This window comes from Etheostoma cragini, chromosome 10 (genome assembly GCF_013103735.1).
Source record: "Etheostoma cragini isolate CJK2018 chromosome 10, CSU_Ecrag_1.0, whole genome shotgun sequence".
NCBI lineage: Eukaryota > Metazoa > Chordata > Actinopteri > Perciformes > Percidae > Etheostoma > Etheostoma cragini.
This window is the reverse complement of record NC_048416.1, coordinates 3,947,740-3,955,261: the sequence shown is the minus strand read 5'-3', so window position 1 is coordinate 3,955,261 and position 7,522 is coordinate 3,947,740. Positions and strand designations below refer to the sequence as shown.

The 7,522-nt window shown below is 41.3% G+C and overlaps 1 protein-coding gene across 4 annotated transcripts in view; it reads left to right on the top strand.

Moving 5' to 3' along the window:
• il1rapl2 (interleukin 1 receptor accessory protein-like 2) overlaps positions 1–7,522 on the top strand; it is a 464,615-nt gene that overhangs the window by 22,830 nt on the left and 434,263 nt on the right. The window lies entirely within an intron of this gene.

Sequence of the window (7,522 nt, the reverse complement as noted above, 5' to 3'; positions counted from 1 at the left end):
AAATGATCTAGTCATGTCATCCTTAACCCTTGTTATATTATTATATGGACAAAAGTAAGCCAATCAGGTGCTGGATGGCCTATGCCATGTCTTCTTTTCTCTGTTTTCATGACAGCTGCTATTTGTTTAAATGTGAATTGTGGCGTTTCACTTTTTTGTTTCCCCAAAAATCCAACTTTTTTCTCAAGGAGCTTTCAAAATGTGCAATAAGACACTTCAGTATGTCATGAAACGTAAATAGCAAATGGGAAGTAGAAATCTCCCCTTCATCTAATTGAAAAGAAGCATCTACTTACCAGTGGAGAACATAATATGATCATAATGACACCCTGCAAGTCCTTTTTATCCCCTTCATTTAATCTAATATGACATAAGATGTCAATAAGTAATAAGGAGCAGCCATTTATTATTCATAAATGTCTCGTGTTTTCAGAGAAACACGCTGCAACGTTGATTTATGACTATTGAACGTTGTACAAGAAGAGAGGAAGTGACAGAGGGAGCAGAAGACAGAGGGCTAAAGAAAGGAGGAAAGAGAGATGGAGGGAAATGTTGAAATAGATGTGATGACAAACGGCACTCATACTGTAGGACACATCTCCAGTTTTCACAAAGACAATTTCAGATTTTTCCTAAGCCTGAAACAGGCTGTCAAAATCACTCTTTAGCGTGTGCATGGAACGCACCGGGGGGGTGCAGCAGCTACGCAGTGATTTGAAATCTTGCTCATTAGGAGGTCATTTTTCTTCTTCCATATCCATCCCCTTATTTAGCAATGTAGGGGCGGCCTGTAGCTCACGTAGTAGGAGTGTTAGAATCCAACCTGCGGCCCTTTGCTGCTAGTCATCCCCCATCTCTCTCCCCTTTTAATGTCCATCCACTGTCACTTTAATAAAGGGAAAAGCCCCAAAAAATAATCCTATTTTTTTTTTAGCAATATAACTCTGTGAATACAAACTAGAAAATTAACCCTGGTAGCTCACCTGGTAGAGGGTTTGCCCTAAGGATATGTTTTTACCACAGCGGGTCTTTGCTTAATGTCTTTCCTCTTTCTCTCTCCCCCCTCTCCTGTCTGCAACTGCCAATTGAAGGCCAAAATGCCCAAAAAATTGTACACATTAATATTTTGAAGAAATACTAATCATGAATTGTCATTTGTAGCCCTCCTATGTACTTTCGCTCAGTGTTCATTTTCCTTTCAGTACCACATCTGGGTTTGCCATATGTTCTAGGATTTTATCTGGCAAAATATTTGGTGATCCAATAAGTAAACAAAAGGAGTGGCTGAGAACAATGACGTTGAGGTTCGGCAACCTTTGGTGAGTTCCTTACTAATGTTGACGGAGAAGGTCTCGAGCAAAGCCATTCGGTCCATTGTGGCGACGATGCAACAAAAATCCATAAGTTAAAGAGAGAACAACCATTGCTGTGCTCTGTTGGCGGCCATGATGCTGTGGCCCTCCTCCACACGGGGTTCGGGCAAAGTTTGATTTCCCAGCTCGCACCGACAGTGGTGAAGAAGTTGGCTAAGGCTAACGCTAGCAATGCTAAGCCGACGTCACAAAATTAGCGATTGGTTATGGCAGATCCAGAGTGGCTCTGTGCAGATCCAATGGTTTTTAACTTCAACAGAGTACCCGCCTTCAAGGAAGGTCCCATGACATGGTGCTCTTTGGATGCTTTTATATAGACCTTAGTGGTCCCCTAAAACTGTATCTGAAGTATCTTTTATATAGACCTTAGTGGTCCCCTAATACTGTATCTGAAGTCTTATTTATATAGACCTTAGTGATCCCCTAAAACTGTATCTGAAGTCTCTTTTATATAGACCTTAGTGGTCCCCTACTACTGTATCTAGAGTCTCTTTTATATAGACCTTGGTGATCCCCTAATACTGTATCTGAAATCTCTTTTATATAGACCTTAGTAGTCCCCTACTACTGTATCTAGAGTCTCTTTTATATAGACCTTGGTGGTCCCCTAATACTGTATCTAGTGTCTCTTTTATATAGACCTTAGTGGTCCCCTAATACTATATCTAAAGTCTCTTTCCCAAAATACAGCCTTGGTGCAGAATTACAGCCACTAGAGCCAGTCTCACAATGAGCTTTCCTTAGTATGTGCCAGTGCCTAGCTTTTGAGGAGGAAGAGGATGAGGGGGGAGCAAGGTGGAGACTGGGGGTGTGGCCTTGACCAACTACCACTTTTCTCGTTTGAGAGCCTCTCATGGGTGGGCCAAATTCTCTGGGCAGGCAAAGAAGAGAAAGAGGAGCTAACCTTGCCCCTTATGACCTCATAAGGAGCAAGATTCAGAGGCAGTGCAGGATACCCAGGGCTCGGTTTGCACCTTTCGCCATATCTAGCTTATTTACTTTTACCTTTCTCTTAGTTCACTGCATTTTTCCTCTCTGGGGCTCCCCGACCTGACCCGGATCCTGTTCTTCTAATCCTTTTTGTCCTCCATCCCTTGCTTTCATGACATGATTCACTATGAACTTCTTGTTCTCGTTATTGTGTGACCTCAGCTGACATCTATTCAAAGGTCTGAAGCTGGATCACATACACAACAACCCACGCCTTTTCCTACAACAACACCACAACCACAAGCTTGGTGGGTGTTCGTTCATTTGGTTGGGAGCACACTGTGTGTGTGTGTGGTGTGGTGTGTGGTTTGTGTGTGTGTGTTAGGGCCAAAGGACAACTAACACTACCAATTAAAGATGCATTTGGCTTGGCACTGACCTCCAACGGTGTGTGTCTTCACCCATGCTTGAATGAGGTTCGATCTACAGGCTGCGGAAAAGGAATTATGGACTGGCTGGTCCAAACTGGAGACATTGCAATGGTCTCATAACAACTAATAAATTGCACCCCATTACCAATCTTGCCATTAGTCAGAAAAAGTGTAGACAAGGAGGGTTTACACTGGACACACAGGACACTTCAAAAATGCTTAAGGACTATGGGAATCCCCATTCTCCTAGGGCTGGGTATTGTCTACCCCATGATAGCACCCCATCACTCCGGATCGTGTGTGTGTATGTATGTGTGAGTGTGTGTGTATTGTGAGTTTTCAGATCCCCACTGCTGCTACATTGTTAGAAAAATACGTAGAAATTCAACTAATATGCTGTGTTAAAATTATGGAATTTTCTCTAAAGATTTTTCACAGGTGTTTTTCTGTATTTTACATTTTTAGATGAACAGAAAGGTCAATTTAAAAGGTAGAGGATACACTGTAAATCTATAGAATTTTCTAGTTTTGGATAAACAGAAATGTCTGTGAGCTATATGAAGAAGGTAGTGGCAATTTTCTTTCTTTTAACATTATTTTTGGGGTCTTTTTTTCCTGTATTAGGGTGATAGTAGACTGGAAAGGGGGAGAGAGATGGGGGATGACACAAAGAAAAGGGCAGCAGGTTGGATTTGAACCCTGCGGGACTCAGCCAACACGGTACTGGCAAGATGTTATCTGTTTTAAATGGATTATTTTCTCACAATGTAGTTATTTATGATGCATTTTGGCCTCAGATCTGGTGGCGGGGGCTTTAATTATTACAGTGATTGGAGCCAAAATGAGATGCTTGTTTGTTCACTTCTTATTTATTTTAGCAGTTTGGCAAACTCTTCCTCAGGGTCGTTCATCATTTGGATGACAGGTAACATAAGTGCTCCATAAACGGCAGTTAAGGACTGTATACAGTTTTTATCTGATCCAAGATGCAATTTTGTTGTCCAAGTTTAACCTTCGGAGAGTTCCGTAGTAATGGTGGTCGGAGAAAGCCATTAAGTTAAGAAGTTAAAGCCCGGGCAAGAACAATCTATGCTGAGTTTTGTTGGGGGCCATGATGTTGGGGCCCTCCACACTGGGGTTCCGAAGAAAAAAAAATCCAGCTTGCTCCTTTAGTGGTGAAGGAGTTAGCTAACATTACGACCAAACATGGGCAATTGGACCGGTCTAGCTTTTAACTTTTTATGTATGAACCTAAATGCATTCCTATGTGTCAATTGAGAAGTTGCAGCCCCAGAAGCAGATGATACCCCAAGAATTTTTTTTTCAAAAGCACAAACAACGACAGAGAACAGTGTCTCTGAAAGACTTGTGAAAAACAATGGTACACAGCTATTCATGCTTTTAATAGTTTGCGCACTCCACAGGGGTGTACAGGAATGAACCATTACGGGCAAATGGATTGTGTGTTCTTTACATTCATTAAATGGAGCCCTGCCCTGCACGCCTTCCGGAAACACATCGTTACCTTTTGCTCCTACTGGATGTTCTTTGTGTTTTGAACTTAGTAATGATGAAAAGGACAGTTCTCTCTCTGCAGGAGGTTGCCATCATTCTATTCCATCTGCATCCTGGTTGATAATGACAGAGCAGAAAGTACAGGCTGTCACCGCCTGATCCTCCCAAGAGGAGAGCAAAAAGGGAAGGGAAAATATAAAAAGCCACATGACTGAAAGGATAATTTGGGAAGATGTGTTTTTTCTTCTTTTTTTCTTAGCGTGTGGTAAAAATCATTTATCATTGTCAGTGACTCTGGGACTTTCATTGTGCTCTTTGCATTTTTATTTTGTGTGGAACTTGTTGAGTTTTTCAACACGTTAGCACTCTGTGTGTGGTAGTGTACACTGTGTAGTAGTCTCACGTTGGCAGACCTTTCTGGAGAGAGAAAAATAATAATAATAATTTATAATGTTTATAGCTCCTCAGTGGGGAAATTACAATTTAGTTTTTGTTAGATACATATGCCTGACAAACACACACACACACACACACCGCCGGTTCTAACTCTGAGGATGTTTCCTGAATCAACCAGAGTTTAGAAGGTGACAGACAGTCGGCGGCCCTGGAACTATCCCGTTAATGAAACTAACTAAAGACTAAGGCTACATTTACATTGCTACGGTATAGTTTCTAACCGAAGTTTTGAGCCAAAAGTGATCTCCGTGCACACAAGTCTTTTTGGCTCCAGTAGAAGAATAATCTCTATTTAAGCTAACGCCCAGACCGCATATCTCATCAACATTGTGGTATACTGGGCAAGCGCAGGAGGCAGCAAAAGATACTCCTTTTTTTAATCCAAAACGTGGCAATGGAAATTAGAGCCTATTTGTGTGGTGACAGGAGAGACAGGGAGGAGAGAGAACAGGACAGGCCATTGGTTGTAAGTGCTAAAGAGGATCCTGCCTCTCCTGTTTGCTCACTGTGTCAGAGAGAAAATCACTAGCATCCCTACTACAAGTGTTCATTTGCTAAACAGATGCTGCTCAATGCCAAATGGGTCATTACACCAACTAAACTGTCTGCCAGTCTGAGCGTGCTCGCGTGTTAGTGCATGCTGTGTGTGTGCACGGACTTGGTGTGTGTGTGTGGGGGGTGGATTTTGCAGACTGTGTTTGGGTATGCATTATGAATTAGCATGTTGTATTGATGAGGACATATGGCGTTTCCATATGGGGGTGTCACGCTTTGTGAGGTCTCAATACCGCGGCCGCTAGTTGATGTGTTTCTTCCGCTAATGTCTCTATCGTACTCCATATAGTTGTCTTATCATTGTTTAATTGCTAATTTCTAAGGAGGTTATCGGGTCTTCTTCCTGAGAATCCCGGCGGGTTGGGGACATTTACCACGGTGCAAAACTTACTGGAAAAACTGAGCAACTTGTCCCACATTTACCAGTGACAAAATCATTAAATATGTACAGTAGATTGGTATTAGAGAGCGGCCTGATCGCTGTCTGATTATGTCATATGAATAACGGCGTTGCATTGTGGGATGGGGGCTATGAATCCGATCGTACGTTCTGTCTCACAGCATACTGTAATACGTCTCCGATAATAACACAAAATACCATTATAATACAGACATAAAAAAAACATAACAGCTCGTTGATTAGTGTAGCATAATAGTATAGTAAGTATAGTAAATTAATGCTCATTTCTTTCTTATGCTGCACTGTAACTTTTATTCTGGTGTTTTATGTGTCCTAATGTTTCTATTTTGTTTTCAACTGTATATTCATGTGTAATGCTTATGACTTTTAACTGTTTGTACTTGTGTTTTATCTGTTTTAATGATTTTGTGTAAAGCACTTTGAATTGCCCTGTTGCTGAAATGTGCTATACAAATAAAGCTGCCTTGCCTTGCCTTGCCTAGTAGTTATATAAGTTACATAATAGTTTTGTGATTAACAATTTCTCATTTATTTTTTAAACAAAATACAAAACATAGGATTGAAAACATGAACATAACCCCCCACCCCCCCACCCCAAGAACAAACATTTCAAGAATGTTTTAGTTGTCTATGATTGTTTGATTGCTAGCTTGCAGCTAAGCTAGCAGTCCTTTCAAAAACTTTTTAGCTATTGAGAATGGGTTGGAAATGAGTTCCTGATTGATGAGATCACTCCCCAAAAGTAATGGGGAGTCATTTTCTAATGCTGTCCTATAAACACATGTTGCTGAGATCAGGTTCAGTTCATTTGATTGGCTTGTCAGCATAGAAATGGCTTTCCACTTACATTCAGTTTTTTGGTGCCTTTTTTATTTATACCCCCAGGAGGGGAAAAAAACAACATTTAATGAGAAATTGAATAAGCTAGTTGGCTATCCCTAACCTTCATTAACTTCCATTATGTGCTGCCCTCCAGCAGAACAGATCTGGTGCCGACCTGAAATTATTTTTGCTTCTTTCAATAACTGCTCATAACAGAAACATATGTCTTTAGCTGATTTGGACTCCTAATCTTATATATCATGTCAATTCCTCCATACACACCATGACAATTAGAACTCTAGAACTCTGTAGCTTGAAGCTGGAACATTCAGCAACCACCTCTCCGTAACAAACATATTTTTATGTCTTTTTTTTTTTTTTAAAGAAAAGGATTGGGAAGCTATGTTTGTAAAAGCAAAATGAAGGCTGGAGGATAAATTCCTTATTTTTGGTGGTTCATGCCCACTAACACAGCAAGCAATCACACACTATATGAGCAGCTACATGAACCAAACCAGCCAATCACAGTAATGGATGCACACACAGTGTGGCTCACTGTTATGGTCGCATAATCTGTACTTAACACATGCATGCACGTACAGCACACACACACACACACACACACACATAGTGGATGGCACTATCATTAGCATTGTGGGGACCCGTCATTGACATAATGCATTCCCTAGCCCTTTACCTTAACCTTAACCATCACAACTAAATGCCTAACCGTAACCCTTACCCCGACCCCAACCATAACCTAAGTCTAACCCTTACCCTAAAACCAAGTCTTAACCCTCAAACAGCCCTTTAAAGTTGTGGGGGCCAGCATTTTGGCCCCACAAAACGGTCAGGACCCCACATACACACACACACTCAAACAACTATCCCTTTTCAAACACAAGCACCTTAAACCAATCGGCTTAAACCACAAATCATAAACGTAAACTACTTAATAAAGTACGCACAGTAAACACACACAAACACACCAACACACATGCGAACCGGAAGGGGGGGGG